General features: G+C 48.4%; 1 protein-coding gene across 1 annotated transcript in view; it reads right to left on the bottom strand.

Annotated features, from left to right (window-relative positions):
* The window catches only part of ATF2 (activating transcription factor 2), a 1,079,253-nt gene that overhangs the window by 934,248 nt on the left and 117,718 nt on the right, over positions 1-27,287 (bottom strand). Inside the window, exon 3 of the mRNA XM_069616143.1 lies at positions 5,048-5,230. The gene's annotated coding sequence lies outside the window, so the exon portion shown is untranslated. The remainder of the gene's footprint in view (positions 1-5,047; positions 5,231-27,287) is intronic.

The raw sequence follows: 27,287 nt of genomic DNA, 5'->3' as shown, positions 1-27,287 counted from the left end.
AGCCTGGAAGGAACTTGGACGGGCTACTCTGGCGAGTTCGTCCTTGATTTCATCATTTAAGCCTCTGCAAAACAGGGTAAAACTTGCCTCCTGGAACCAATCTGCTTCTTTAGCCAACTGCTTAAAGCGAGTTACATAAGAAAGCATGTCTTGGAATTCCAGGAGCCTTTCCCGAGCACTGTGAACTTGTTCAGGGCGGTCAAACATGGTTTTGAAGGCTTCTACAAATCCGTCATAATTGTCCAGGAGTGGATCTGCAGCATTCACCAAGGGAGTTGCCCAGGCTAGCGCATTACCAGAGATGTGCGATTAAAAATCCCACCTTGGCTCAGGGCGTGGAAAAATGGTAGGGTTTGAACGTGAAATGCACCAAACTGGAATCAAGGAAGGACTGCAGAGTTTTGGAGGAACCATTATATTTGTCCACTATGCCCCCTACCAGAGCACTTTCCTGTAACGCCGAATCCCGGGAAAGAACGAGTTGTTTTGAAGCTCCATTTTCAGCTTTAAGGTTTTAAACCTCTGTTGTTAATTCTTGCATTCCTCTCATTAGGTCCTGGACAGCAGCCTCCATGTTGAGCTCAGTATCAAGTCCTTGGCGTCTGAAACTGTCACACTCTACCCCCGGTCTTACCCGTTTGTCCTTTGTCATCTTCTTCTTTGAAGGTTTTTCTGTCTTCCGGGATGTCTGGGACTTATACAGGCAAGGCCGGTGGTCCTCCGTATCTAGTGTGGAGCGAGAGCAGACTCGGAGGAAGGCGAGAGTTCAGGATTCCAGGAAGGTATGGAATGAGCAGTCAATATCTGGGATTAGGCGCGGAACCGGGGAAGGGAAGCACTACTCGCAGAGTACTGGGCTGAGGCTGCGAGCGCGGAAACATGGAGGAGGGTCCAGGAAGGAATGAATCGGACAGCCTCAGACGAAGGCAACAGGCCGCTTCTAATACTCCAGGAAGGAAAAAGGAAAATGGAAAAGTATCGGATAATGACACAAGGGAAAGGAAGGAAACAATGAAGACACTAGCTGTAAACTCGATAAGGAGCGTTGAGACGTGCAGCGCCGCGTGCGTGTTTTCTAGGAAGCCAGGGCTCCTGTGTAAATGCTAGACCGCAACGTAACTGAGGCATCGGCCATGTTGGAAGGAGAACGGCTCCCACGGTGCGGTGCACCATGGAGCAGGAAGTCCAGAAGGGGCGTAAACGGCGAATCATGACATTACGTGCCCCCAACAAAGCTGACGGTTCTCTTACAACAACAAAAAATAGAGACTGTGCACACCCTCTAAGAACACATGCAGACAGAAGCAGGAATTCTTAAGAGCGATTGGTTCGATGATCTCTTCTCGTGTGCACTGTTGTGGATGGGAGCAGTTGTGAAAATCCTAGTGCCAGTGGCGGTGTTTGTGTTGGTAATCTTCTGCACGTGCCAGTTAGGACTTTGATGCTGTGCTAAAGTGATCCCTAATAGTGCAATTATGACGGTTTCAATTGGGGTAAGCTGTGCACCTTGTGGTACTAAAGATGGGCAGGTACAAACAGAAGACCCAAATAAGCCCTGCAAGGTGAGAATAGAGCAGAGTATTGATCCCCCCCCTGGAAAGGTTACCATAGCCCCACCAGATCCAGAAAACTATGTGGAACACTAGGAGATGGGGGCTGTATATACCTTTTACGTGCACCTTGCAGCAGTTTGGCCAAGCGGGAGAAGGTTTGCGGTCAGCCTGTAGAGGGTGGGTGCCCAAGAAAAGAACATGGAGGTATGAAGAGGAAGAAAGAATGACAAGGGAGTTTGTTAATTAGAATTAACGAAAGGAGGGAATGTTGGGAAGCAGGGGTGAAAGTCCCAGGCCCAAGGTGATTTAGGACAAGGCGGTTGTAGAAGGAGATGCTGTGGGGAGCTGGGAGAACGGAGGTTGGGGAAGGGGCGCACTCATAGAAGTTTGATTGCAGTGGAAACATAGTGAATTAGAATATTAGAATCACATGTCTAATGAAACTCCATTTTAGAAGTTAGACGCCATCTTGAAATTGAGGCCTAGTGCCACGGCTATGCTAGTACACTTACATTCAGTCCCGAGGGCTCAAAGGGTCTGTGTGCTGTCTTTGCTCACAGACCTGGTAGCTTTGCAGAAGGTTAATTTCTTGAACACACACACATTCCTTTATTGTGTTTTATCAGCAGTACATGTAACCCAATAAGAATGTGCCGTGCAAGGCCTAGAGGGTTCTGAAATGGGTCTTTGAAGAGTTATCCCAGGAGAAAGGGGGGTGAGGGCTCTAGGCCTTCACTGTCCAGATCTATTAGTTATAGCGGCCCGAGACCACCAAGCCCCACACACAAACATTTGAGTACACCGAACAGCCCAAGGCCCCTGGTCATAAAACTGTAATTGATCAGGAAGATCAGAGAGCAGGGGCGGCTTGCCCCCACCATTAGTTCATACGATTTGTGCTGCAAGGTGCCATAGGAGAAGGTAGCTCATGTATGCAGCGGTGGGAAAGATGAGGAGGCGCCAACGTCTCTGGGAAAGGAGCCGGGGGGGGGGGTTCACGTAGTTCTGAGAAGTGATCACAACCTCAAAAGGTAGCCACCTCGCTCATGTCCTTGGTACCAGGTGCACTGTAGAGCAGTGAAATAATAAATTGTGTAACTAAACTGAAAATGACTGTCTCTATATTTTATAACTACAGATGAAGATCCCATGTAGATGAAGACGGACATATGATGCTGAGACCAATCGCTTGGCATCCTGTATGGAGCAGTCTATATGTGTAGAGGGTCACACAAACCAGCTACCTGGATTTGTAACCTACGTGATGTACGTAAGTTGTAACGCTGTGTATCTTTAAAACCTATTGCTCATGCTATTTTTGTCAGAGTGCTTCGTGACAGCAGAGTGCTTTGCTGGCGCGTACTTGTAATTTTGTGATTAAACCTTGTTCTCCTTGCAAGAGGTATGCAGGTTTTTTTCCCTAGTGGGTTGCACTTTTTCTGGTGTGAACGTTTAGGGGTTACTCTACAACAGTCACACCAGCATGCATGGCATACATTAAAAGATAATTCAGTTTAGGTATTCTGTTCAGGCCGCGGCATAGGGTGGGAACTAATCCAGGCAGAGGTTGCAAACACATGAAGGACTAAAACACCCAGGTGTGCCATTGATCAACCATAATCTGGGGGCAAGTGGCTGCAACATCAAGTCCATGCGCCATTAAAACAAATTATGACAAATCAGTACTATCAAGGCGGCGAACCATGGCTCCAATGAGGGGCCTGGGGTCAACCATGGCTCTGCCACTAGACCCAGGCACTTCTGGCTCACACCTAACAACATCACAGGTTTTGCACATGCTTCTTCCACTATCCCTCAAAGCCGCCCCTCCCCTCCAGCCCTCCTTTCTTACATTCATGCACAGAGATTAGTGGTAAAAGGGCTCTATATAAGACCATTTTATATTACATTTTCTCTTTTGCAATACTTATATTATCAACCTTGCCATGATGTTGGAATCCGGAGGGCACAACAAAAATATGTCTCCTGACCAAGACCAATCTTTTTCATGTGGTCTCACCTGGTCCCAGATACTGTGGTCATCACTGTAGTTAATAAATATGTCTGATACATTGTTGTCTTCCTTGTTTTCAGCTCCCCCAGAAAAGGTTGAAAAACAATGGATGCATAAGAAATATATTTCTAACAGCTGTGCCAACCCTGCTCTCATCCAGTCCTTCAGCTCATTTGAGCCACTACGATAGATCAATCAGCAGCCTATATGTCCATCTTTCACAGTTGATGCCAGAACATGAGAAAAGACTTTCTAAATGTGATACAGAAGGGCAGAACTGCATTTAATCAGCAACTACCATGATTACGGAATTCAGAGGGAACAGGTGGTTAAATGTAGAAGGTTCATGCAGGGGCTCGAAAAGGATGCAAGTTTCCATGACTGTGACAGAGATAGAGATGTTTAACTTAAGGTGATTCAAGAAGATATGATGTTCTGAGGCTTAGGGATACAGTGGAGAGCCTTGGTTTAGGAGCAACCTTGTCTTACAAATGTAGTGAGTTTCTCGAACCTCAGTCTCCTCCTTCCTCTCTCCTCCGCAGGCACAGATCTCATGGGGTCCTGATGGTGAAGGAGAGTGCTGAGTGACCTCAACTAGCTCCCGGATAGGAAATGTGGAGATTAGTATAAGCTATCACAATGTAGATGACAAGCCCCTTCTTGGCACCAATGTCTGGGTGATTCCCTCCCAACACTAATTTCACAGTCAAGACAGAAGACCAAGATTATATTGGACAACTCAGACACTCTTGACATTTGATGTTTCAAAACAGAGTCCTTCAACGCTAAAGATGGTTTGATGCCAAGTCTCAACACCCAAGCTGATATGGCAATGAAGAGCCTCAACAATGAGGTGAACTGCCCTGTGTTGACAACCTAACAGCATTTTGAGGCTTTCTGGGGTACCTTGCTGGGTGTCAGGAGTAGCCACGGCCAAGCCAACTAGATGGGTCCTTTCAAATCTAGGTCTCTTGGAAGGGCTTGAAGATGTAGTCGACTGACAAGGGGCTCCTAATCATATTCATTCTTGCTTTGATCCACATTGCCTCTGTATTTCTCAGCCTTGCTGAATTCATATCCAGACAGAACGGACAATCTTCAATACAGTGATCTTGCAGCCAACAGAAACGTATGCATGTCGCTTTAGTCCTCTTTTGACATCTTACCACGGCATGTTGGGTAGTTGTCAAATAAGGCAGGCATGCTGAAGCCTGATGTGGAATACAAGCTTGCCTTACCAAAAGGGTCACCACCCACACTATGAGTTACCCCATTATAAAACTCCTAAAATAAATACAATTTTAAAAAACATGTACAAGAATCATAGAAAACACTCATACAGCAAGTGTCTGAGCAGAAACAAAGAGACCCACACTTTCCTACTAACGCCTGTATGTCACATTACCACAATATCTTAGAACACAATACGAATGAAGTATTAATGAAAGTACAACTATGGCAAACAACAAGAAGGCATCACCATTTAAGAGAATCTTCAAGGAAGTTCGTCACTGTGCCTGGTTTGAGAGCAGTACTTCACAACAGCCCTGTTCATATGGTTTTCCATAACTGCAGCAGTGGCTCACACCACCTGCAAGTTCAGTGCAACCCCATGGTCAAAGGGGCAGGCATGATGGCCTCAGCATGGCATTCCTTCCAGGCACTGTAGATAAAACAAAAGTAGAACTGTAGATTGGCATTACTACAATTATTCACATTTACATTTTTGAACTTAAATAATAACTATTCTGTAGAAATGTCCGCAATGGAACAGTTCTTTAGGGACTGCTACCAAACAACAATGCACTCAACAAATTTACTTCGAACTAGGTTGTTATAACATGCTGTGTCACAAATGTACTACTTGCTTTGACAGGACCACTCATATTCTCCTCTGACCTCACTTTGCATAAGAATAACCCACAAGATAGGGGGCGTGGCTAACCGCCATGTAGGAGAGACGTGTTTGGTGCAGCTCTGCGCGATACGTTTAACGATCCGCCGCCAACTACTGCTTTATACGACTACAAACACCTGAAAACCGCACACAAGCCGTGCGAAAGCCTGATCCGCCCGCTGTCGAAGTTTGGAAGCCCTATGTCCCTCCGTTGGCCCGCAACGTCGAAAAGAAAAGAACGCCATGCGGACACAGAAAATGGCGGCCATTGTGAGTCCCAGCCCAACGCTCTAAGCGGAGCGCTGCGACCGACCTCGAAGGAGCTCGCTGAGGACCTGGGCGCCCGACCAGCGGCGATCTGAAGAGGGCTGCCCACACCCACGGGGCCCGGACCTGCACGCCCGAGCCCCAGGCCGTCGGAGGGGGAGTCGGAACTGCCTCGGGGGGAATCGGACTGGGGCGGCAGCGGCGGCCTCCGCTGAGATCCGCACCCCTGCAACCACGAAGGAAAGCGGTAAAGAGTCGGAGGGGGGGAGCGCCTGGCGCAGCCTTTACTACACTCCCACTGGACCCGAGGCAGGGGCCTCGAAGCCGATCTGCACCTAGCCACCCTGCCAAGCAGCTGAGGCGCCCACACTCTGCTGACATTGCCCGGCGGGCCGATGACCCACATCCCATTGGCACCCTGAGCAAGGCCTGAGGACAACCAGCGCACAAACACGTCCACCGGGAGACAGGCCCCTTGGAGCGCGAAAGCTTCCCCCCACACTAGCCGGCAGTACCGGCTCCGACGACACACGCAGGAGTACCCACTCCGGGCATCCCTCGCACGACAGCGGACCATCAGTACAACCAGAGGCTACAGACCGCACAGTGCCTGCCGAGGACTGGGGGGCCTCGCGGCGGGGACATGACCACCAAGGGCGCCCGAAGCAAACACCGCCAAACCACCATGGAGACCTTCGCAGCCGCCGGAGCGACTGGGCCCGAGGTGGCTCCCGCCCCTGGGGAGGCGCCGAGACGCCTGAGCTGGCCAACTCCCAGCTACTAGAGGCCATCATGACACTTCAGAAGACCATGGAGAACAAAATAGACGCGGTCGCCATTGGCCTGAACTTACTGCGGCAGGATGTGCGCTCCATCGCCAACAGAACGGACGCCCTGGAGATCCAAGTTCGAGACAACACTGAATCCAAAACACAGCTTTTAAAGGAAGTGGACATTTTGGCGCAAAAGGTGAAGAACCTGGAAGACAGGGCCGATGAGGCCGAAGGACGGGCCCGCAGAAATAACATTAGAATCATCGGCCTGCCCGAGGGCATCGAGGGCAACGACCCCACTAATTACATCGAGGACCTCCTCATACACGAAATTGGAGCCGGAAAACTGTCACAGGGCTTCACCATAGAAAGAGCCCACCGCTCCCTAGCCAGGCGGCCCCCTCCGGGGAACCCACCCAGACCTATAATAGCCAAAGTCCTCAACTACAAGGACAGGGAAACCATTTTGGCCTTCTCTAGAATGGGTGGCTCTATACAGAGGGACGCTGCAAAGATCGCAATATACCCCGATTACACCCTGCAGGTTCAACAGAGTAGGGCCCAGTTCGACCACACCAAAGCTAGACTCAAGAACGCAGGCCTGCGCTATTTACTCCTCTACCCGGCTAGACTGAAAGTCCTGCGCAACAACAAGGCACACTTATTCGACTCCCCCGCAGAGGCCTGCGAATGGATGGACAGAGAACAGATCCCAGACATTGAACTGAAGCAACGCAGACCCTAGCTGCCCGCAGCGATGGTCCCTTCCTCACTTCTCATGGACAGCACCCATCAATCACACACTAACACGCCAGCAATGGCGGTGACACTGATGGTACCGGAGCGGCGCCGGACACGGCGTACCTCTTGATAACATCCCCGGAGGCAACCCCTCCCCTACCGCCAGGCTAGTTTGGGTGAGTTCACCCGCCCGTAGGGCACTGGAAGACCCAGGTCCGATGGGGCAGAAACGGGAAAGTCAGAGCAAGGGTAACCTCGCTAGACGTGTTGTGTTTAAAGTTAAGTTAGACGTTATTATTCATGGGGGGAACCCCAAGTTGGGATTTCAGTTTAAGTTCTCCACACGCCAGACCGGGACCACGCGCAACGAAATCGCCACCAGGCTGACCAAGTTTGTTAAATACCTCAACCTCAGACTGTCCACAGCCCCACGACCACATCCAGACTATGGTTGAGAAGATCAGAGTCATGTCCTGGAACGTCAGGGGACTAAATAGCTACATCAAACAGCGCCGCATCCACGCCTGCATGAAACGCCACAGAGTCGGAATCGCCCTCCTTCAGGAGACCCACCTAAGCGCCCCCAAGCTAGCAGCGCTGGCCAAAGTTTGGAGAGGTACCCTGGTGGGCTCCTCGTACTCCACATACTCCAGAGGAGTCTTGATATGGATTGCCCCCTCCGTCCCTGTCTCGCTGACCCACACCAAAACGGAGAATGAAGGCAGAATGGCCCTGGTACAGGGCAGCATGGAAGGGCGCGATATGCGCCTGATCTGCACCTACGCCCCGAATCATGATGCAACTGTCTTCTTTCGCTCGCTGTACACCCGGCTGTCCCCGAGTAACAAATGCATAACAATATGGGGAGGCGATAACAACTGCATCTTAGACCCTTGCATAGACAGATCGGATGGTAAGCATGGTGACCCCTCCCCACCCGCCAGAATACTGAACGCCCTTACGCAGCAATACGCCCTGAAAGACCTGTGGAGAGCACAAAACCCCGAAACCAGAGGCTACTCCTTCTACTCCCCCCAACATAAGGTTCACACCAGAATAGACTGTTTGTTCGTTAGTGAAGAGCATGCGGCCAGATTTGAGGACACGCAGTACCTGGCCAGAGTGATATCGGACCACTCCCCCCTGATGACCTCATGGGCGATCACAGCCCCTAGACCCCCCATCCCGACATGGAAACTGAGAAGTGAAGCGCTACTAGACAAAGCCTTTAATGAACAAATCAGGGAGGGCACTACACACTACTGGCAAACCAACATTGATAGTGTCCAATACATAAGTACAGCATGGGAAGCCTATAAGGGGTAACAAGGGGGGAAATGATAGCCGCTGCTGGAGGGGCCCTAAAACTCATCACGTCCCAACTAGCGCACACCGAAGCCGAACTCCAAGCCCTCGAAGCAACACCATCTCCTGACCCTGCCCATACGCACAAATTGATCGAACTCAAACAGACATGCCTGACACACTGGGAGACACTGGGGAAACTAAGCTATACCAAATACACTGAAAGGAACCACGCCCTAGGCGATAAACCCGGGAAACTACTCGCGTGGCTTTACAAGCGGGAAACCCCCAGGCACCCCATCTGCTCTATCCGTAACATAGATGGCCTGACCCTCCACACGCAAGTGGGGATCAATGCAGCGTTCAAGGAATATTATCAAACCCTCTATTCCGATCCCGCCCCGCCCCCAGACTCCGCAATTGAAGATGTCCTGGACATCATCAGGCTCCCTTGCCTGGAAGACTACCTGGCAGACCCCCTCGGAGGCCCCGTCACCCCAGACGAGGTCACGGCCACCATCAGGTCACTGCCCTCTGGGAAAACGCCGGGACCAGACGGTCTCCCAGGTGAATTTTATAAAGCCTACGAGGACATACTAGCCCCCCTATTGTCCAAAGTATACAACGAGGCGTACGAAAAAGGCCACCTCCCCGACTCCATGGCTGAAGCCACCATCATCCCTTTACTCAAACCCGACAAAGATAGCACTGACTGCAGCTCGTATCGTCCCTTGTCCATGCTAAACGTAGATAACAAAATCCTTACAGCACTACTGGCCAGAAGGCTTCAAGCAGCCATCCCACACCTCATACACCAGGACCAAACGGGTTACGTGCAGGGCCGTTCCATCTCAGAGAACCTGCGCAGGCTGCATCACGTCACACACAGCACAAACAGCATACCCGGCAAATACGCAGTTGTGTCCCTCGACGCCTCTAAGGCCTTTGATTCGGTCCCATGGAAATGGCTCTACGCCGCCCTATCCAAGATGGGGATCGGTCCGGCTTTCATGAATTGGGTCAAACTCATCTACACCAATCCCACCGCCAGAATGCGAACCAATAACACCTTTTCAGAAAAATGGAGCCTGGCCAGAGGCACCCGGCAGGGGTGCCCCCTATCCCCTTTGCTCTACATCTTAGCGATCGAACCAGTGGCGGCATACCTCAGGCAGGAGTACGGAGAAGGGGGTATAACGATAAATGGAGTGAACCACCTCGTTTCCATGTACGCGGATGACATGCTCCTCTACCTAAAAGATCCCGAACACATCCTCCCCTACATTCTTGAAACCCTAGATGGGTTCCACAGATGTACCGGGATCCAGATCAATCACAGCAAGTCTTGCCTATTCCCCCTGGCTGCCCTTAGTGAGACCGAGAAAGAACACCCCCCCCCTAGCCCTCAAATGGGAACCCACCACATTCAAATACCTGGGTGTCATGATCCACCGCGACCCCGTAGCCGAACACGCACTAAACACCGGCAGGGCAAAGGAAGGCCTGGCTAAATCAATTGACTTCTGGTGCAAGCTGCCCCTCTCGATGGCTGGTAGGGCGGGACTCCTTAAAATGGTGGCACTCCCGCGCCTTCTACACTTCTTCACCAATGTCCCTTACAATATCCCACAACATTTCTTCAGGGACTTGAATAAACTGTGCCTTCCTTCCCGCCATAGAAGTTTCCTACACAGAGTCGCCCTAGGCATAACACAAAGACCGTACGACAAAGGAGGCCTAAAAACCCCCAACTTTGAGCTCTACTATATAGCAGCCCAGCTCAAGCACGTGATTCAGTAGATGGCTGATGACGCCTCAACGGACACACGCCTCTTACAGCCCCCAGATGCACCCTGGTTGCTCAGGGACCTTCTCTGGATCAAACCAGCGCCAAAAACGCATAATACACACCTAATCCGCCTGGGCACCCAGATCTGGAATCGGGCCTGCAAATCGGTCAAGCTGACCGACCCTTACACCTCACTAATCCCAATAGCTGCCATCATGTCCACCAGACCAGAGGACCGAAAGGCGATCCGGAACATATGGGAACCCTCCGGTGTCGCCACCCTGGGTGACCTGGTGGATGACCAGGGCATCCACACATTTCCTGAGCTGCACGAGTTGATGTGGGTCCCGCTGGGTCAGTTCCTTCTACACGGGGCGGTGTTGGAAAAGCTCAAGAAGCGATGGCCAGATGCAGAATCCCTCTGCGCCGGTCACGAGGCCATCGAATGCTGAGCGTCGCAGAAGGAGGGCACGAAACCTCGAGGCTCTATGAGATCCTAATTGACAACACCACACATAACGAACTCAAATGTAAAGGCAAATGGGAAGCTGAACTAAACACGCAGTTTGGAGACACGGAATGGGAAACCATAACACAATACCACAAAAGAGTTTCCAGGAATGCCCGATTCCAGCTCATTCAATTCTATATCATCTACAGAGCCTACCTTACCCCAGCTGTCATCTCAAGATTCAGCGGCACCGGTGTAGTGACATGCCCCAAGTGCCAAGAACCCGCAGCCTCACTGACCCACATGTTCTGGGCCTGCCCGGCCATACAGACCTTCTGGTCCCAAATTCAAGCTAGGGTAGCAGAAGAGGACATAACACTGGACGTGCAGTCCCCCAGGGCCTGCTTAATGGGCTCATACCAGCGAGGCAAAAAGAACAAGCCCCTTAACAGACTCAAGGATTTAATGTACATCCTGGCAAAAAGGCGTATCGCCATGGCCTGGAAGCGCCCCAGCGCCCGTAGACTCATAACATGGTGGGAAGACCTCCGTAGATGGACTGTGGCCGAAACCGGGGCCTGGGAGCTGGCGCACTGACAACAAAAAATTGGCGACTCTGAGGACCTTTTACAATGGATAGCCCTTACAGCAGCTCTGTTCCGCCCTAAAGAGGACAGCTCCTCAGGCGAGGACCTGGACAGCCCAGGCTCACCTTTAGCGCAAACAGTAGACTGCCCAACGTCCCGGTCTGGGTTTGCATTGGAGGGGAGGGAAGGGGTGGAGTTACTATTGACACATAACCGATTACTATGTTGATGATGCTGGTTGTACTGTATTTTGAAAAAACAATAAATATATTTATAAAAAAAAAAAAAATTACCCACAAAAAACACAAACCGAGTTGAGTGCTCAAAACATTAAGCACACTTTTCCACATAGCATTTATAGTTTTCATCATTACAAAATGCATCTGAGATTACTGTTGAGGACATAAACTTCATAATTACAAAATGTACATCGACGAAGAGTGTTCATAAAAACTGCATACGTGATTTAATTTGCATGGAGCACTGTTGCCCATCAGTAAAATTGCCATTGTAGGAATGAGATGTCCCACTCATGTGGAGACCGCTAAATAAAGTGGTGGAGTGACAGGCGCCCAGAGCACACGAAGATAACTCTACTGTGCTTACCAGTAGAATCCCGTGCCCACCAAGGGAAATACAGAGCGTAATGGCAGAGCAAAACGACCGCCAGTGCAACACTGTGCCATGGGAAAGGACTGAGGAGCTCTGCATGTTTGTGGTCTCAGCCACGTATCAGCAGCATGCAGGATGAGCAGAAGTATGTCGACAAGCCCGTCAGGAGAAACTAGTGCCAATAATGGATGGGTTCCCAAGTTGCGTGGGCCAGACTGGAAACAGGTTTGGAGTGAAGGACCCTACAGTAAGGTATATGACGAGATTTGGTGATGGTACCTCGTTCCCCTAATCTGGATTAACAGCAGCTATACACAATGCCCACTCAAGGTTTGGGGCCCTGGAGCCATGGTGCACCTACAGTGCAGAGCCTGACCTTGGCAGCAGTAGTCCCACGTTAGCCTACTCTTCAGAGAATGTCCATTTCTGCCTACTTGCTGAGGGTGCTGCTGAAGAGGACGCTGGCACAAACTGGCAGGTCAGAGCCCCTCCAAAGGAAAGGGAACAGCATGTAGGAAGACTGAGCAGCAGAACATTTGAGGGATGATTCAACAGCCTTGCTGACATCCAAGGAGTCAGACTACTAATGTTGCCCTCACAGAGGTTTTTGGTTTGTGCCTGCGGAGAGCCATTTGGAACTGCTCTGTATTTTGAGGGCTTTGCAAATCCAAACTAGGAGAAAGAACAGTACTTACAACGATGGAGGAGAGCAGATTTTGAGGGTAACAGCGCCAAGTAAAGAGATTTTTCTGGAGGAAAAGAGGGTGCCGATTTTTTATTTATTTATTAAATAGAGCTGTGCATGGATACCCATACTATGCAAAGGGCAACAGCAGATGTTAGGAAGGAGTTCACGAACATGAAATTACAAGGCATGGTCAGCTCCCCTGAAACGCTGTGTGAAACACATATAGAGAAAATGCATTCTTCCGTCCAGTTGGAGAGAGCAAGTGACTTTTTTGCGATGACTGAAGCAGAAGAGCAACTTGAGCCTGTGGGTGCGATATGGTCTGGTGAGTTCCTGTGTAGGCCCTGAATAGGTTGGTGATGGTGGTGTTGTACGGATGGGGAAAAGGTATACATGTGTGAAGCTGTGACATGCACTGATGGTGTTCTGCGTTTGTTCCATCCCCAAATGGAGGATGTGAAAGGTCGTATGGATAATTAGCCAGATTAATAATTGTCATGATTGCTGCAGATGATGAAATGTGGTCACATTGTAGAGCCATTTGTTAACAATGTTGGAGAAGCTGACACCATTGTGGTATTTCCTCTGAGGGGCAGCCCCTTTGCCCCCACATCCGGATTGTCTTGTACAACTGAAAGGATTTTTAAGAAAAATAAATATTAACTTTACCCTAAAGAAAGCAAGCCCATTAACCTTGTTTGCATCAATAGGTTGCACATTTGTATTTCTGATGAATTAAAAATGTATTTTAATCTGAATTATCAGAGGTTTGAGACCACACAGGATGTTGCGAGCAAAGCAAATTTATAATGAAAGTGACAAAATAAAGCATTTAATCATGTTTTGCAGTGAGAAAGAAACAGAATGGGAGATAGAGAGGGCTCAAATTCAACAATGACATAGGGAGAGGAAGTCTAAAAGTGTGTGAGTATGTTAGTTTGTGTGTGTGTGTGTTTTTATGTGTGTGTGTGTGTGTTTTTATGTGTGTGTGTGTGTGTGTGTGTGTTTTGGTGTGTGTTTTTGTGTGTGTGTGTTTTTGTGTGTGTGTGTGTGTGTGTGTTTTTGTGTGTGTTTTTGCGTGTGTGTGTACGCCTTTTTCAGGGATTCTGAAGTACACACCGATTATGTGGGTGGAAGTTAAGTGTCGAATTGGATGGGTTCAAACTATTTCAATAAATACTTCACACAGACAGGTCTATGGCAACTAGTAGCACCCTTCCTAGGAGTAGAGGCAAGCGGGACCTCATCAGGAGAGACACCCACTGTGGGGACAATGACTCCCATAAGAATATCCTGAAATGGCCTACTTGGGGATATCAGACAACTTAAAGGCCATACAAGAGACTTGGGTGAAGAACTAACTGCCATTGATTATTGTCAACCAGAAAACGCACGTCTCCTTAAGTAGAAATTCCTTTAACTGGGACGAAGAAGCGGAAGTGAAGAGAGACGCCACAGCAAGCAGAGGCAGAGAGACATACGTCGCCCATGGAAGCCCCACAGCGACGCAACACTTGATCGTGGGGGAGACTCTGCAGACGGCAAAGCCAGCGAGTTTTGAAACTTCTCAGAAGGCAATAGAGTATGGGACGCAGGGCATCCATAAAGAATGAAGCCGAGAGAAGTTGATGGTGGTGGCGTGACCACGTTAATACCTTGGAGGACCCGCGATAGGCAGAGCTACGCCGAGACCACTAGGCGGCCTTGACCGCCTACCATCCAGCTGCCTATAGAGCTGTCAGTCCGTACCAAGAGAGAGAGAGTATGGAGCTTGGGATGCTAGAGTGAACCAAGAATGCGAGAAAGCGAGGAAAGCAACTAACCCCGAATGAAGGCCCCAGTGACTATCCCAGATAGGCCTTTGTAACAGGGAGAACAGGAGACCTGGGAGGCCTAAGGGGAATCGTTATGGGGCTTTTCCTAGTCATAACCACGAGCGAGTGAGAAAATTGAATGATGGTGATAAGAGAAATCTGAATGCAGTAAACATTGAAGGAGACACTGAGTTTGAGAAACAAACACCGGGGGAGACACAGGCGTGTTTAAGGAGAGAAATACAAATGTAATAAAAATTGTGAGAGAAACTAACAATAAGAGAACAGCGCATAAGGAGAAGGGGGGGAGTGGAATATCTGTTAAAAAACTAAAACAAAGAGAAAGAATACTATGAATTGAGAAGAATAGAGGAGAATTTAAAGGGATAGAATTATTGATACTGGGTATCGCTACCCTGGAAAACAGGTGAAGCAACCCTACATGAGCCAAAGGACGAGAGGAAACAAAAGTGTGAATCTTCCATCAATAGAGATCAAAGTAATTGTTCAAGGTTCAGGAAACCAACCCCCGAGAAGGGACAAACATATCAAAGTCTTGAAGGCGCTATGTGTATTGATTAAAGAAGTCACAAGAGACTACTTAAAAATATATTGAGAAGAGTCAAGAAGAAGAAACTTGCAAGAAGCAAGATGGAGGAGAAGAGAGTCATTCTACTATCTTTAGTTGTAAGGATAGTGGTAGGATCAGTCAGGGTTAGTTTGGACAGTGGACAATTTTCTTTTGGACATTCACAGACGATTGACGAGCACTTTAGTTTGTTTGATAGGTAGGAAACATCCCAAAGAGAAAGGTAAAGCCAGGCGTTACACTTAATCTTTAATAAAAACCAGTCTTGAAATGTTTCAGTCAGTGTCCTTTATCGGACCCGCCACATATGTTATCAGAAGTGGGATCCTTGCCAACTGTTAAAAGTTGGGGACCCTCACTATTCAATAAATGATGTGCCAAAATTAAAGCTCCTAATGTTGCCACCACAGAATCCATAGGGTTTGACCTACAAAGCACCACAGAAATCATAATACCACCTGGTGAAAGACATCTAAAGTCTGGGTTGGCTTGGAGACCTGGGTAAGACGTTATGGCGGGAATCATCAATACGGACAACCAAGGCAATGTTATAAACCTCCTGCACAATCACAAAAATAATTCCTAACCGTAAAAGAGGGGGGAAGGTAGCCCAAGGGATACTTGAAAAAAGCATTGCTCCCAATACCTCAAGAGATAACAGTACACACTGAGACAGACAGGGGAGCAAAAGGGTTTGGAGAAGCAGACCCCCCTAGAAAAGTGAACCCCCTCTACTCCAAGAGTCAGAATAGGATGACGCATTACCTGATCTTGTATTTGCTCAGAAGAACAACCTCATCCTCACAGAGGCCTTTGGAAAAGTAGTCACTGAAGAAGAAAGATGCAGTCAGGCTGGTCCCTTCATCTTAAAAAAGGGATTGTTGTATCGAGGAGATGCAACTGCAGAGGGAATATCTCGATCCCAACTGGTGGTTCCACTAAACCATAGACAGACTGTCTTGGAACTAGCCCGCTCCCATCTGACAGCAGCACATCACTGGGTATGGACGACCCAAAGCCAAATAACACCAAAATTATATTGGCCAGGAGTGCTTGCCGATGTATAGAATATCGGAATGACATGTGAGACCTATCAGAAAACAGCAACCACTCCAGTCCCCACTGCTCCATTGCAATCCTTACCCATCATTTATATCCCATTCTTAATGATAGCAATGGATATTGTGGGTCCTTTATAAACATCTAGACTAGAAAATCCTTTCATCCTAGTAGTCATGGAATACACCGTTGCTGTCCCGAGCACTTCTTCTACGAAACACTACACAGCAAATAATAATGCATTTGCTACCTTTTCCTGAGAGTAGGCTTCCTAAAAGAGATCCTTACAGATCAGGGTACAACCTTTAAGTCCCGTTTGACACAGGAGGTAAAAGAAATTCTCAACATTAAAACCCTCAGAACATCCATGTATCATCCCCAACCCGACTGCCCAGTAGAAAGTTTTAATCAAATGTTGAAGTCAATACTACGCAAATTGGTGGAGGACGACGGGAAAAACTGTGATGTGATGATACCATGGGCGCATTGTTCGCGGACAGGAAAACCCCACAAGCTTCCCTGGGATATTCTCCATTTGAACTTCTCTATAGGAGGGAACCAAGAGATGTATTAGATATGTTAAAGGAAACGTGGGAAGAGAGAGAGGAAACCATTCTACCGATCTCTCAAACCATCCAGAAATTAAAATCACATATGGCACGGGTGAGAGAGATTTGTACGAAAACACCTGGGACAAGTCCAAGAACATCAACAGGCTGTCTATAACAAACATGCTGTACCCCATACCGTCTCCATCTGACAATCAGTCTTGGTTCTCTTACCCACTTCGGAAAACCAAATGGTTTCCAGGTGGTATGGACTCTATGAAATCCTAGAAAGAAAGGGACCCCTGAACTACCTTGTATCACAAACTGATAGATGGCAGAAAACACAAGTCTGTCATATCAACTTGCTGAAGTGGTGGAGAATAGACCATAGTGATAATATCACCTTTACTATGGCCACTCGCCTTACAGACCCCTATAAGGGAGCTACCTTACTTTTATCCAATCTGTCCCCATCCCAACAAGAACACATTAGAGACTTACTGACCCAGTTTCTGCGAGGTATTTGCCGAACAACCAGGCAGGCTTTATAATTTTACGCACTTTATTATAACCCTGGCAGGGAGAAACCATCAATTTTATGCCCTAACAACCCCTGAAGCTCAGAAGAGAATCATTGAGAAGGAAGTAGAGGATGTGCTTATGGAGATATCATTGAGCCCTCTAAAAGCCCCTGAACCTCCCCCATAGTTTTGGTAGCAAAACCAGATCAGTTGTAGCACTTGTGCAATGATTTCAAGAAACTGAATTAGATTTCTGTGTTTGATAACTACCCAATGCTGAGGATTGAGGATCTGGATGAAAAGTTGGGCATGGCGAGGTATTTATCAACCATAGATCTCACTAAGGGCTACTGGCAGGTCCCATTGAATTCACCAGATCGAGACAAAACCACCTTCTCAACACCACAAGGCCTGTCCCAAGGTTTTACCTTTCGGTCTTGATTGGGCCCCGCCACATTCCATCGCCTCATTCCTATTCAGCATTTTGTGGAGCATACCTAGACAATATTGTGGTTCATAGTAATAGTTTGCCCAAACACATCCACCATCTCTATGAAATCACCTATGCATTAATATTTGGTCTGAAGGCCAACCCACGAAAATGTCACTCTGGTCAGTTCATGGTTAGCTACCTCATGTTTTTCGTAGGGGATGGCCCGATTAAACCACAGAGTGAAAAAGTTAAGGCTGTCCAACAAATTCCCACCCCTAAACCAAGAGAGATCTTTGCGCATTCCTAGGATTGACCGGCTGTTATAGTAGGTTTATACCCAATTACTCTGCTTACCTAGCGGACAAACTGAAAAATGAGCACGCCCAGAAACTCATATGGGGCAAAGAAGAGAAGTGAGTTTTGCGAGACAGAAAAATCTCCCCTGTAACACACCTGTCCTGAAAATGCCTGATTTCAATGGAGAATTTATATTACAACCAGATGGATCCAAGATGGAGCTAGGCACACGGTGTCGAACATCCAGTATTATATACCAGTAGAAAACCTTTTGCCAGAGAACACTCTTATGCTACTGTTGAACTAGAGGCCTTGGCTATTAAATGGGCTATCAAACGCTTAAGATACCACCTGACTAGCAGAAACTGTAGGATGAGTTTATGGAAAGACATCAATGCCAGAATAATGAAGTGGTTCCTGGACTTACAACCTTTTTGTTTAACAGTCGAACACCGAAGGGGACAAGAACAAGGGAATGTTGATTTCCTAAGCCATTTTCCGATCAATGAAGGGGAAGCCGTTTTCAGATCGATGATGGGATGCCAAAAACATAAGGGGAAGGGTATGTGATGAATCGAGGGAATGCTTTCCTTCTCCCCAAGGGGGAGCGCCTCCCTGTGAGGGTTGGGAGATGGGGCTGCCCAGCAACACCCTCCCTAGGGGTACAAGCAAGCGTTCTTCAACAGGAGAGACTATTCCTGTTGGGACAAGGACTCCTGTTCCTTTGAGGAACTCCCAAAAGAATCCCAAAATGGCCTACTTGGGAATATCAGACAACCTAAAGGCCATACAGTATAAAGACTTGGGTGACCAACGAACTGCCATCTATTATTGTGAACCGGTAAAAAATGAATATGTCTCCTTAAGTAGAAATTCCCATTTAACTAGGACGAAGAAGCTGAAGTGGAGAGAGATGCTGCAACAAGCGGAGGTAGAGAAACACGCACGTTGGCCAGGAAAGCCCCACTGCGACGCAACACCTGAGAGGGGAGGAGGCTCTGCAGGCGGCTAAGCCTGCAAGTTTGGAAACTACCTGTCTCCCGGGCGTCCTTCAAGAATTAAGCAGAGAGAAGTTGATGGTGGTGTGACCACGGAGATCCCGGGTTGACTGGACATCCCAGAATTTAGCAGAGACCACTAGCCGGCCTTAACCACTGACCATCCGGTTGTTCGCAGAGCTGTCAGTCCGTACCGAGAAAGAGTACGGAGCTCGGGATGCCGGAGTGATCCAAGACGACAAGAAAGTGAGAAAACCCACAAAACACAAACAAACAAAACCCTGGTGACGGTATCCCAGACAAACCAAGGTAACGGGGAGAACAGGAGACCAGGTAGGCCTAAGGGGAATCATTATGGGACGGTTCATACTCGTCCCAGTCATATTAGAAAATGGAATGATGTTGATACGAGAAACCTAAATGCAGTAAAAATTGAAGGAGACACTGGGCCTCATTACAAGTGAGGCGGAATGGGTTAACGGGCTCCAGTAATGGTGGCGGGCCAGTTAACACCATTCCGCCTCATTACGAGGTCCCCTCGCGGGACCCGGTAAGGACGCCTGGTTAAACCAGGCGTCCTTACCGGGCCCCGCGAGGGGAAGAGGGAGCGAACAACGGGCCGGTCGTAATCGGCCCGTTTTTAGCTCCCTCTCCCATTCCCATTGAGCCGTATGGGGGCTCAGATGGGAATGGGGAAGGTCCAGGCCCAGGTTCCCAGAGGGAGGAATTACTGGGCCCTCCGAACGGCCCGGCAATTCCCCATTCTGGGAACCCGGTAAAGGAGCTTGGTTTGGAGGAAGCCATGGAGCTAATAGCTCCATAGCTAATAGCTCCATGGCTGCCGCCAAACTCGTAATGAGGCCCACAGTATTTGGGAAACAAACACCTGAGGAGAAAGCTGGAGTGTTTAAGGAGAGAAATATGTATGTAATAAAAATTGTGAAAGAAACTACTAATAAGAAAACAACGCCTGAGGAGAAGGGCCGAGTGGAATATTTATTAAAAGACAGAAAACAGAGAAAGAATACTATGAATTGAGGAAAAAAGAAGAGAATGTAAAGGGGTAGAATTATAGAGATCGAGTATCGTGATCCTGGGAAACGGGGGAAGCAACTCTATATGAGGCAAAGAAAGAGGAAACAAAAGTGTGAATCTTCCATCAATAGAGATCAAAGTAATTTTTATTTATTTATTTATTGGATATTTATAAGGCGCCTATACAACAAGTGGTATTTCAAGGCGCCACAAGACAAGAAAAGGGGGGGGCACAAGTGAGAAAGATACAATAATGGTCCTACTAAACCTTGTGACATTCGGATTGTGCAAGTGTAGAGCAAGAAGTGCTAGGGAGGGGCAAAGGGCGGAAGTGCAGGACAGCGCAAAAGAATTGATAAGGTGGCAAGGGAAGGGTGGCAGGGCAAAATGCTGGTGTAACGGTGAGGCCAAAGGGCAAGTGGCATGGAAAGCAGGTAAAATGCTACGGGGGTCGAGGGGGCTTAGAGGAGTGGAGAGGAGGACTGGGTGGAGGAGGCTTGGGACCCTGTAGAACTCATAATGGCCGAGGAGCCAAAGATGAGGAAGAAGGAGATTAGCAGGGGAGGGGGAGAGAGAAGGAGCAGGAGAAAAGGACAGTCTGGAGAAGCTTCCAGAACTTAAGGAGAACCGGCTCAAGCATGAGAAGGCCAGGGAAAACATTCCAGAGGGAGGCTCCTGCAGAGGAGAGACATCTACCCCCACTCTTTGCTTAGAGAAGCAATGGATTCGCAGAGAGTTGGAGCAAGCAGAACGAAGGGCTCTAGCAGACCGAAGGGCTCAAGAAGGGAGGTATTTGGGGAGAGAGAGTTGGATGTAACAGGGTCCCAGGCCCCAGAAAGTCTTGTGGATGATACAGAGGGTCTTGAATCTGATCCTAGCTGCGACCGGGAGCCAATGGAGAGACATTTTGGCTGGAGAGATGCAGACCCTGGGCTTGAGGCCAAGAATAAGTCTTGCAGTCCTATTCTGAATTAGTTTAAGGGGACGAAGGGAGTAAGGAGGAAGATTGAGGAAGAGGCGGTTACAGTAGTGAAGCCTAGAAAGGACCAGAGCTTTGGAAACATTGGGTTCCTGGGCAAAAGTGAGGAAAGGGAGAATACCTCTGAGGAGATGCAGATGATAGTGGGCCTTCTTTGCAAGATCCGTGATGTGAGGAGAGAAGGAGAGAGAGAAATCAAAGACGGCACCAATGTTTTTTGCCTCACAGGGGAGAGAAGGGAGGGGGCCCATAGAGTGCGGCCAGAGGGAGAGTGGGAAGGAGGGAGCAGAGGTCCTTATGGAAAGGAGTCTTACTGGCATTAAGGCAGAGATCATTGGCTGCGCAACAAAATTGAATGGCAGACAGACAGTGAGGGATGAGACAGGAAGAGGAAGGAGAGGGAAGCTCGAAGGAGAGCTGTGTCTCATCTGCCTAACACTGGAAGTCCACAGTGGAAGTAGAGATAAGATGGGCCAAAGGGGCAAGGTAGATATTGAAAAGCCACAGTGAGAGGATAGAGCCTTGAGGAGCGCAGCAGGTAGACAGTCTGATAGGGGAGAGAAACTGGTCCTGTTGGACCGGGGAATGTCTGTTGGAGAGGAAAGAGGTCAACCAGTCCCAAGCCAGACCCCTGATGCCAATGGTGTCACATAGCCTGTTTATCAGGGTTGCATGATTGATCGTGTCAAAAGGCGGAGGATAGATCCAGGAGGATATGAACGAAAGGAGAGTTAGAGTCAAGATTAGAGAGCAAATCGTCACAGTGTTCAGTAGAGCAGTTTCCATGCTTCTGGCAGCTCTGAAGCCAGACTGGTGCTCGTGGAGACAACCAACAGAATCAGAGTGTTGGGTCAGTTGTCAGATGGCAAGCTTCATGAGGAGTTTGCCCAGGATGGGGGTAATAGAGATAGGGCGATAGTTAGCAGGGCAGAAGGGGTTAGAAGAGGGCTTTTAAAGGAGGGGGTGCAGAGGGGAATGTTTGAGTGGTTGAGGGAAGGAGGCACTAGCAAAGGTGGGGTTACAGAAATCGGCCATGGAAGGCGCAAGGGAGGCAATGTTGCCCTTGAATGTTCTGGAGGAGCAGGGGAGCGCCTGCTTGGAGGAGACTTTCACAGAGAGGACTAGTCTAGAGACCTCATGGTTCCATGTGATAATATCCCGGCAAAAATGTTGCCATACAAGAATGGCACCTTTTGTTGTGGCGATATTACCCCATGGAACCTGCGGGGGACACCACTGCAACCCCCATATTTACCCCATAAATTATCCCCAGAAATAATGTCGCCTATGCCGTTTCCCGGCGACTATATGATTTGATTTTTATATTTGTAACGCGCACATGACAGCCAAAGCCATATAGAGGCGCAGATGGAACCAGAAGTTATGTATGGCAACATCATTTAGGGGGATAATATTACCCGATACCGACCTCATCCGGTGCTATGGAAGAGAAGTCGGAGAGAGGAAGGGAATGGGAGAGGGGACTCAAGGGAGGAAAGATGGATGGGGAGAGAAGAGGGAGGGGGCTAGAGGAGTGGGAGAACAGAATGTCCTGGGTTTTGGAAAGGAAGTGGGCAGCCACGGAGGTACAGTGGGTCTGGGATGGAAGGGAAGATGTGGAGACTGCATATGTATTGGCGAGTTCCTTGCAGATTTTAAGCAGTTCATCAGTTTTTAGTGGCCCCAGAGAAAACCGGCTTGGATGTGAGACCTCTTCTTGGAGCGAATGGAGAGTCTGTATTGCCTTTGAAGCAGGGGACAGACTAGTTTATCTAGGGAATAAGACTGAAGTCCAGTCAGTCACTCTGCACTCGCATTTCAGAGAGGCTAGGTCAGAATTGTACCAGGTGTTACGCTTGGAAGCAGGCTTCCTTTGGATCCTCATGACAGGGGCAAGGATATCAAGGTTGTTGGTGATAGAAAGGTGAAGCTTAGCAAGGGCAGAGTCGGTGTGGGCGACCGAGTCAGGAGGGTTAGGGGGAATGAAGGTGGAAGCAAAGGTAGCAACTGACACTCGCTTCATCGGTAGAATGACGGTAAAGGAAACAGAGTGCTGTCAGAGGATTTGTAGGGGGACCTAAGAGATCCCGATGAGAAGATAGAAGGAAGTAGGAAGAGGAGTAGTGAGAAGGTTGGAGGAGAAGGTCGGAGAAGATGAGAGCATCCAAGGTATGTCCGGCAGAGTGCGTTAGACCTGAAGGATGAATGGTGAGGGAAAGAATGTCAAAGAGGTTACGGAAGCTTCTGGGCCACCTAGGAAGAGTCAAGGTGAATATTGAAGTCATCAAGGGGGAGAAGTTTGGAGGTAGAGGCAAGGAGGGAAGAGGTGAGGTCAGACGACTCAGAGAAAGAGGGTAACACGATCAGGGGTCCTGTAGATGGTGGAAAGAGTCAACAAAAGGGTTGGAGACATGCCAAACTGGGAATGATAGAGGCAGGGATCCATTCAGGGAAGATCAAGGCCACTCCACCCTCAGACCTGGACTTGGAGAGGATCTTGTAACCCTCAGGCGGGAGTGTGTCAAATCAACCTCTGAAAAGGGATACAAATATCTAAGTCTTAAAGGAGCTATATTAACTGATTAAATAAGTTACAAGAGGGGGTCCCTGTCGACCAGTTGGGCCATCATGGCAGACTCTGTCTGAGCTCTGCGCAGTGCAGAAGCTTTCCAATGCAGAGGACCAACACGGATGCTGTGACTAAGCACTGTTGGCACCCGCCGTGTGGCTGAATTCAGTTGGAGTGCGGGGGATCTGCCTGCAATTGTGATCCCTGGCAGCGTTCCCGATAAACACGTGAGGTGACTTGTGGGTGGTTACTGGTGCGGCCTGCTCGTTGAACCGTAGCAGGCAGGAGTGGGTGATCTACTGCCAAATCTTCTGTGAAGCCAAGCGGCTGCTCTGCTGTGTCAGAGCCCTGCATGACTGCGGCAAACACCTGCCGTTCTGTCATCCCCGTGGGCCTGTGAAGTGAGGGCAGTGAGGCATGGTGTCTTGTGTCATCCTCCTGCATCCGGGGCAGGTGTCTGACAGCCGGATCGCACTGTGCTCCGGAAGTTCAGGCGAGGTTGCAGGTTGGCATCTGAAGCGCTGCACAATGGTGGGAATGCTAGCCCTGGCACTGTTGGTGTGAAAACTGCGGCAAGTGGTTTTATTTGGACATTGCAGTGTTATTTGGCTTGCTGAGGCCCAATCTGCCCATTGCCCTGTGCAGTTGACGCTGGTATATTTGACCTACCATTTCTGACACATATGCTGGGAGAGAGTGGTGCAGGATGGGCCCTGGCTTCCCCTGTGGTGATTAACCTACTGGCCGACATGGTTGGCAGGTGCTGGGAGCACTGAAGTTCTGGAGATCCTGCTACTGTCAATACTGCGGCTCTGTGCCTCAGGCTGCTGCGCTGCTTTGTTCTTTCACATCTCTTAGCCAGCGGCCTTGGTTAGTGCCCCTTGCTCGATTTGGGAGATAACATCTGTGCACCTTGGCTGCTGTGTGTTGCTCCTCTCCGTTTGGATGGTAAATACTGGCAATGGAGGAGGCTTACGGCAGTGTGCATCCTCTGCCACAACTGAGAATGTATGTGCCTGGGGCCTTTTGTCTGAAGGGGCTGGTGGTGTGAAGGTGGAGATACGTTGCTCGCGCCCTGCAACCAGAATTTTTGCAGCATTGGGGCGGCGTCTTCATCACTGCATGCAACCCGGGATGGCAAAGGGAACTGGTAACAAGAAAGGTGTGAGCATGTATCGGTTCACAAAATCCACCCCTAGACCATCTAGTAATACCACGGCCTGGTGCACTCACCTGATGATTCCCCGGCCACTGTGTCTCCATATGCTTCAAATACTGGAGACGTTGCAACACAGCTTTGCCTCAGTAAACTAATAACTAGATGATATCAACACCAATGTTGCTACCCTACACACTCAGCAGGAGAGAGAAACGACACGAATTATGGCGACAGAGGGCCAGATCAGCATGACTTAAGATGATGTCTCGATTCAACAATCCACTGTTGCTACTTTATTGAAAGACGTGAAGCTGCTCAAGGCGAAGAGCAAAGTCCAGGTTATGCAGGAACAATATTCGTATGATAGGGGTCCTGGAGGAGGCACTGCGTGGGAGCATGGAGGTAGCAGACGAGGAGCAGCTCCGAAAACTGTTGGAAAATGCAACATTATAGCCGCACTTCACTGCGGTGCATGCCCACAGAGCTCTTATGGTGAAACCCAAGCCTGGTGACTATCCTAGGCCTATCATTGCATGTATTATGAACTACTGTGATCGCGACTTAATACTTTGTCGAGCCAGAGAGAAGAAGGAGTTGCGGCTGGACTCCCAGTTGATTCACATTTATCTGGATTTTACTGTGGCTGTCCAGCAGGAGCAATGCACACATCTAGGAGTTAAGAAAATGCTCTGTAAAAGAAGTATTCCCTATACAATGCTTTTTCCGGCACGACTCAAGCTTCAGTTTAATAAGTCATATTTTTTCACGGTGCTGGCAGTTTCTTTTATTGAACCCAAGATCCCTCTTAGGGTCCCTGGGGGTGGTGAAGCTACTGGGCCGACCTTAGTCTGGGTCGAATGTTTGACACATATTATCACTGTATACTTATCATCGTATGAGTTCATTGTAATATGTTGAACGTCAGGCCTGGGTCTATAACCGCATCCTTGGAAAGTTATCTGAAATTGGTGCCCGGACTGCACTGCAATGATTGTCCTCTTTTGCAAATGCAACTCGTTATGTGTGATGTTGTGCTGTGGGGGCGGGGGTGTGCACTGCCATTGTTTAGGGAGGCAGTGAGGGTTGGGGTGGTGGGTATAGAAACCGGGGTTCCAGGGCAACACACTTGGTGACAGTAAACGCAGAGCGGATGCAGAGCGCGATGGCTTCAGCATGTCAGGATTTTTCTCCATGCACTGGGGAAGCAAGCCATGTCCTTTGCACCAGATTGGGGTCCCCAATGCTATTACAATAACTATTCTTCACATGCCAGGGGGGTAATGACTATTATATTCCAATCACTAAGGTTTCTGCATTTAGGCACCGAGATTGATGATGGGGTCGATACGTAGTGATGCATGGTATATTACAGGAAAAAGAGGTATTGTTGATTAATGTATATGGTCCCAGCGTCGATGACCCAGTTTTTTTATGACAGGGTGTTTCAGTTTTCTGCTGCGTATCCCATGGCAGAAATACTTTGTGGGGGTGATCTCAACACAATCCTTGATCCTGCACTTGATTGCATGGGCACCACTGTGAGGGCACCTAATAGGGCCGCTCTGCAAATCTGTTCACATATGGCTGCCATGAATATCTTAGTCGCCTGCCCCCATTTTGTGGGGACAGTAGATTTAGTAGCTATCATATTTTTGGAGTACACACAATTGTTGTGACATGTGCAGCGTGATCAGTGATTCAGCGCATTAAGTGAAATTGCATTATTTTTCATAAGTATAATTTTAAGTACAAGGTTGAGGGGTTAGCCCAGTTAGTATATTTAGGACATAAGTTTCCACATGATATGACAGAACCGTTGTTATTGCAATTATGGTGGGTTTCAGAAATATAACACGCATTCATCAAAAAACATAGATTCATAGATCGACAGATTTGTTCATGGGAGGAGAGAGTGAAGCACAAGGGAAGGAAAGGGAAAAGGAGATTCTCGTAGCTAAATTGAGAGCAAGATGGCTGTAGATAAAAAAAACAGTGATACATAAGAGATTTTTCTTTTTCTTATTTTTTCTATTTCCATTTCTTTTTTTTTTTTAACAAGTTGTGATTGGAATTGTAAGTAATGTTATATGAGAAATGTTGTATTTTTGAATAAAGGTTTAAATAAATCAGATATACAATAAGAAAATGTATATACAGAACAGCAATAACAGTTCACATAGTTTTAAGTTCAGTTTTCAGAAGGGAGAATGTATTTGTTTATAGGAATTACCTTGGGAATGTGTGCACAATCATACAGATAACGGATCTGGTGAAGAAATGGGAATTCATTTGGTGCAATGTACAACCCTGTTAAGTGATAAGGCTCTTTATGTACAGAGGCAAACGGATTTGATTCTTTATTTAACTAGGGGGAAAGGGGCTGCAGCAACTGCATGCCCTGGCCACAACACACATGTGCACGCGTTGTGGGGGAGGCGTGTGATAGACTTCCTTTCAAGCACATAAGACATTCAGGGGTATGTTCTCTGTAATATTAGTGGGTGCAAGGCTGAGCACCTGAATACTGCACCTGCAATAGATTGGGAAACAGGGTTCGACCCTGAAAAAGCCCCCTCCCCCCCCCCCCATCAACTGGGAGAACACAGAAA

Source organism: Ambystoma mexicanum, chromosome 9 (assembly GCF_040938575.1).
Source record: "Ambystoma mexicanum isolate Mex_15411 chromosome 9, UKY_AmexF1_1, whole genome shotgun sequence".
Lineage (NCBI taxonomy): Eukaryota > Metazoa > Chordata > Amphibia > Caudata > Ambystomatidae > Ambystoma > Ambystoma mexicanum.
The sequence above is the reverse complement of the archived record's forward strand: the minus strand, read 5'-3'. Positions and strand labels throughout refer to the sequence as shown.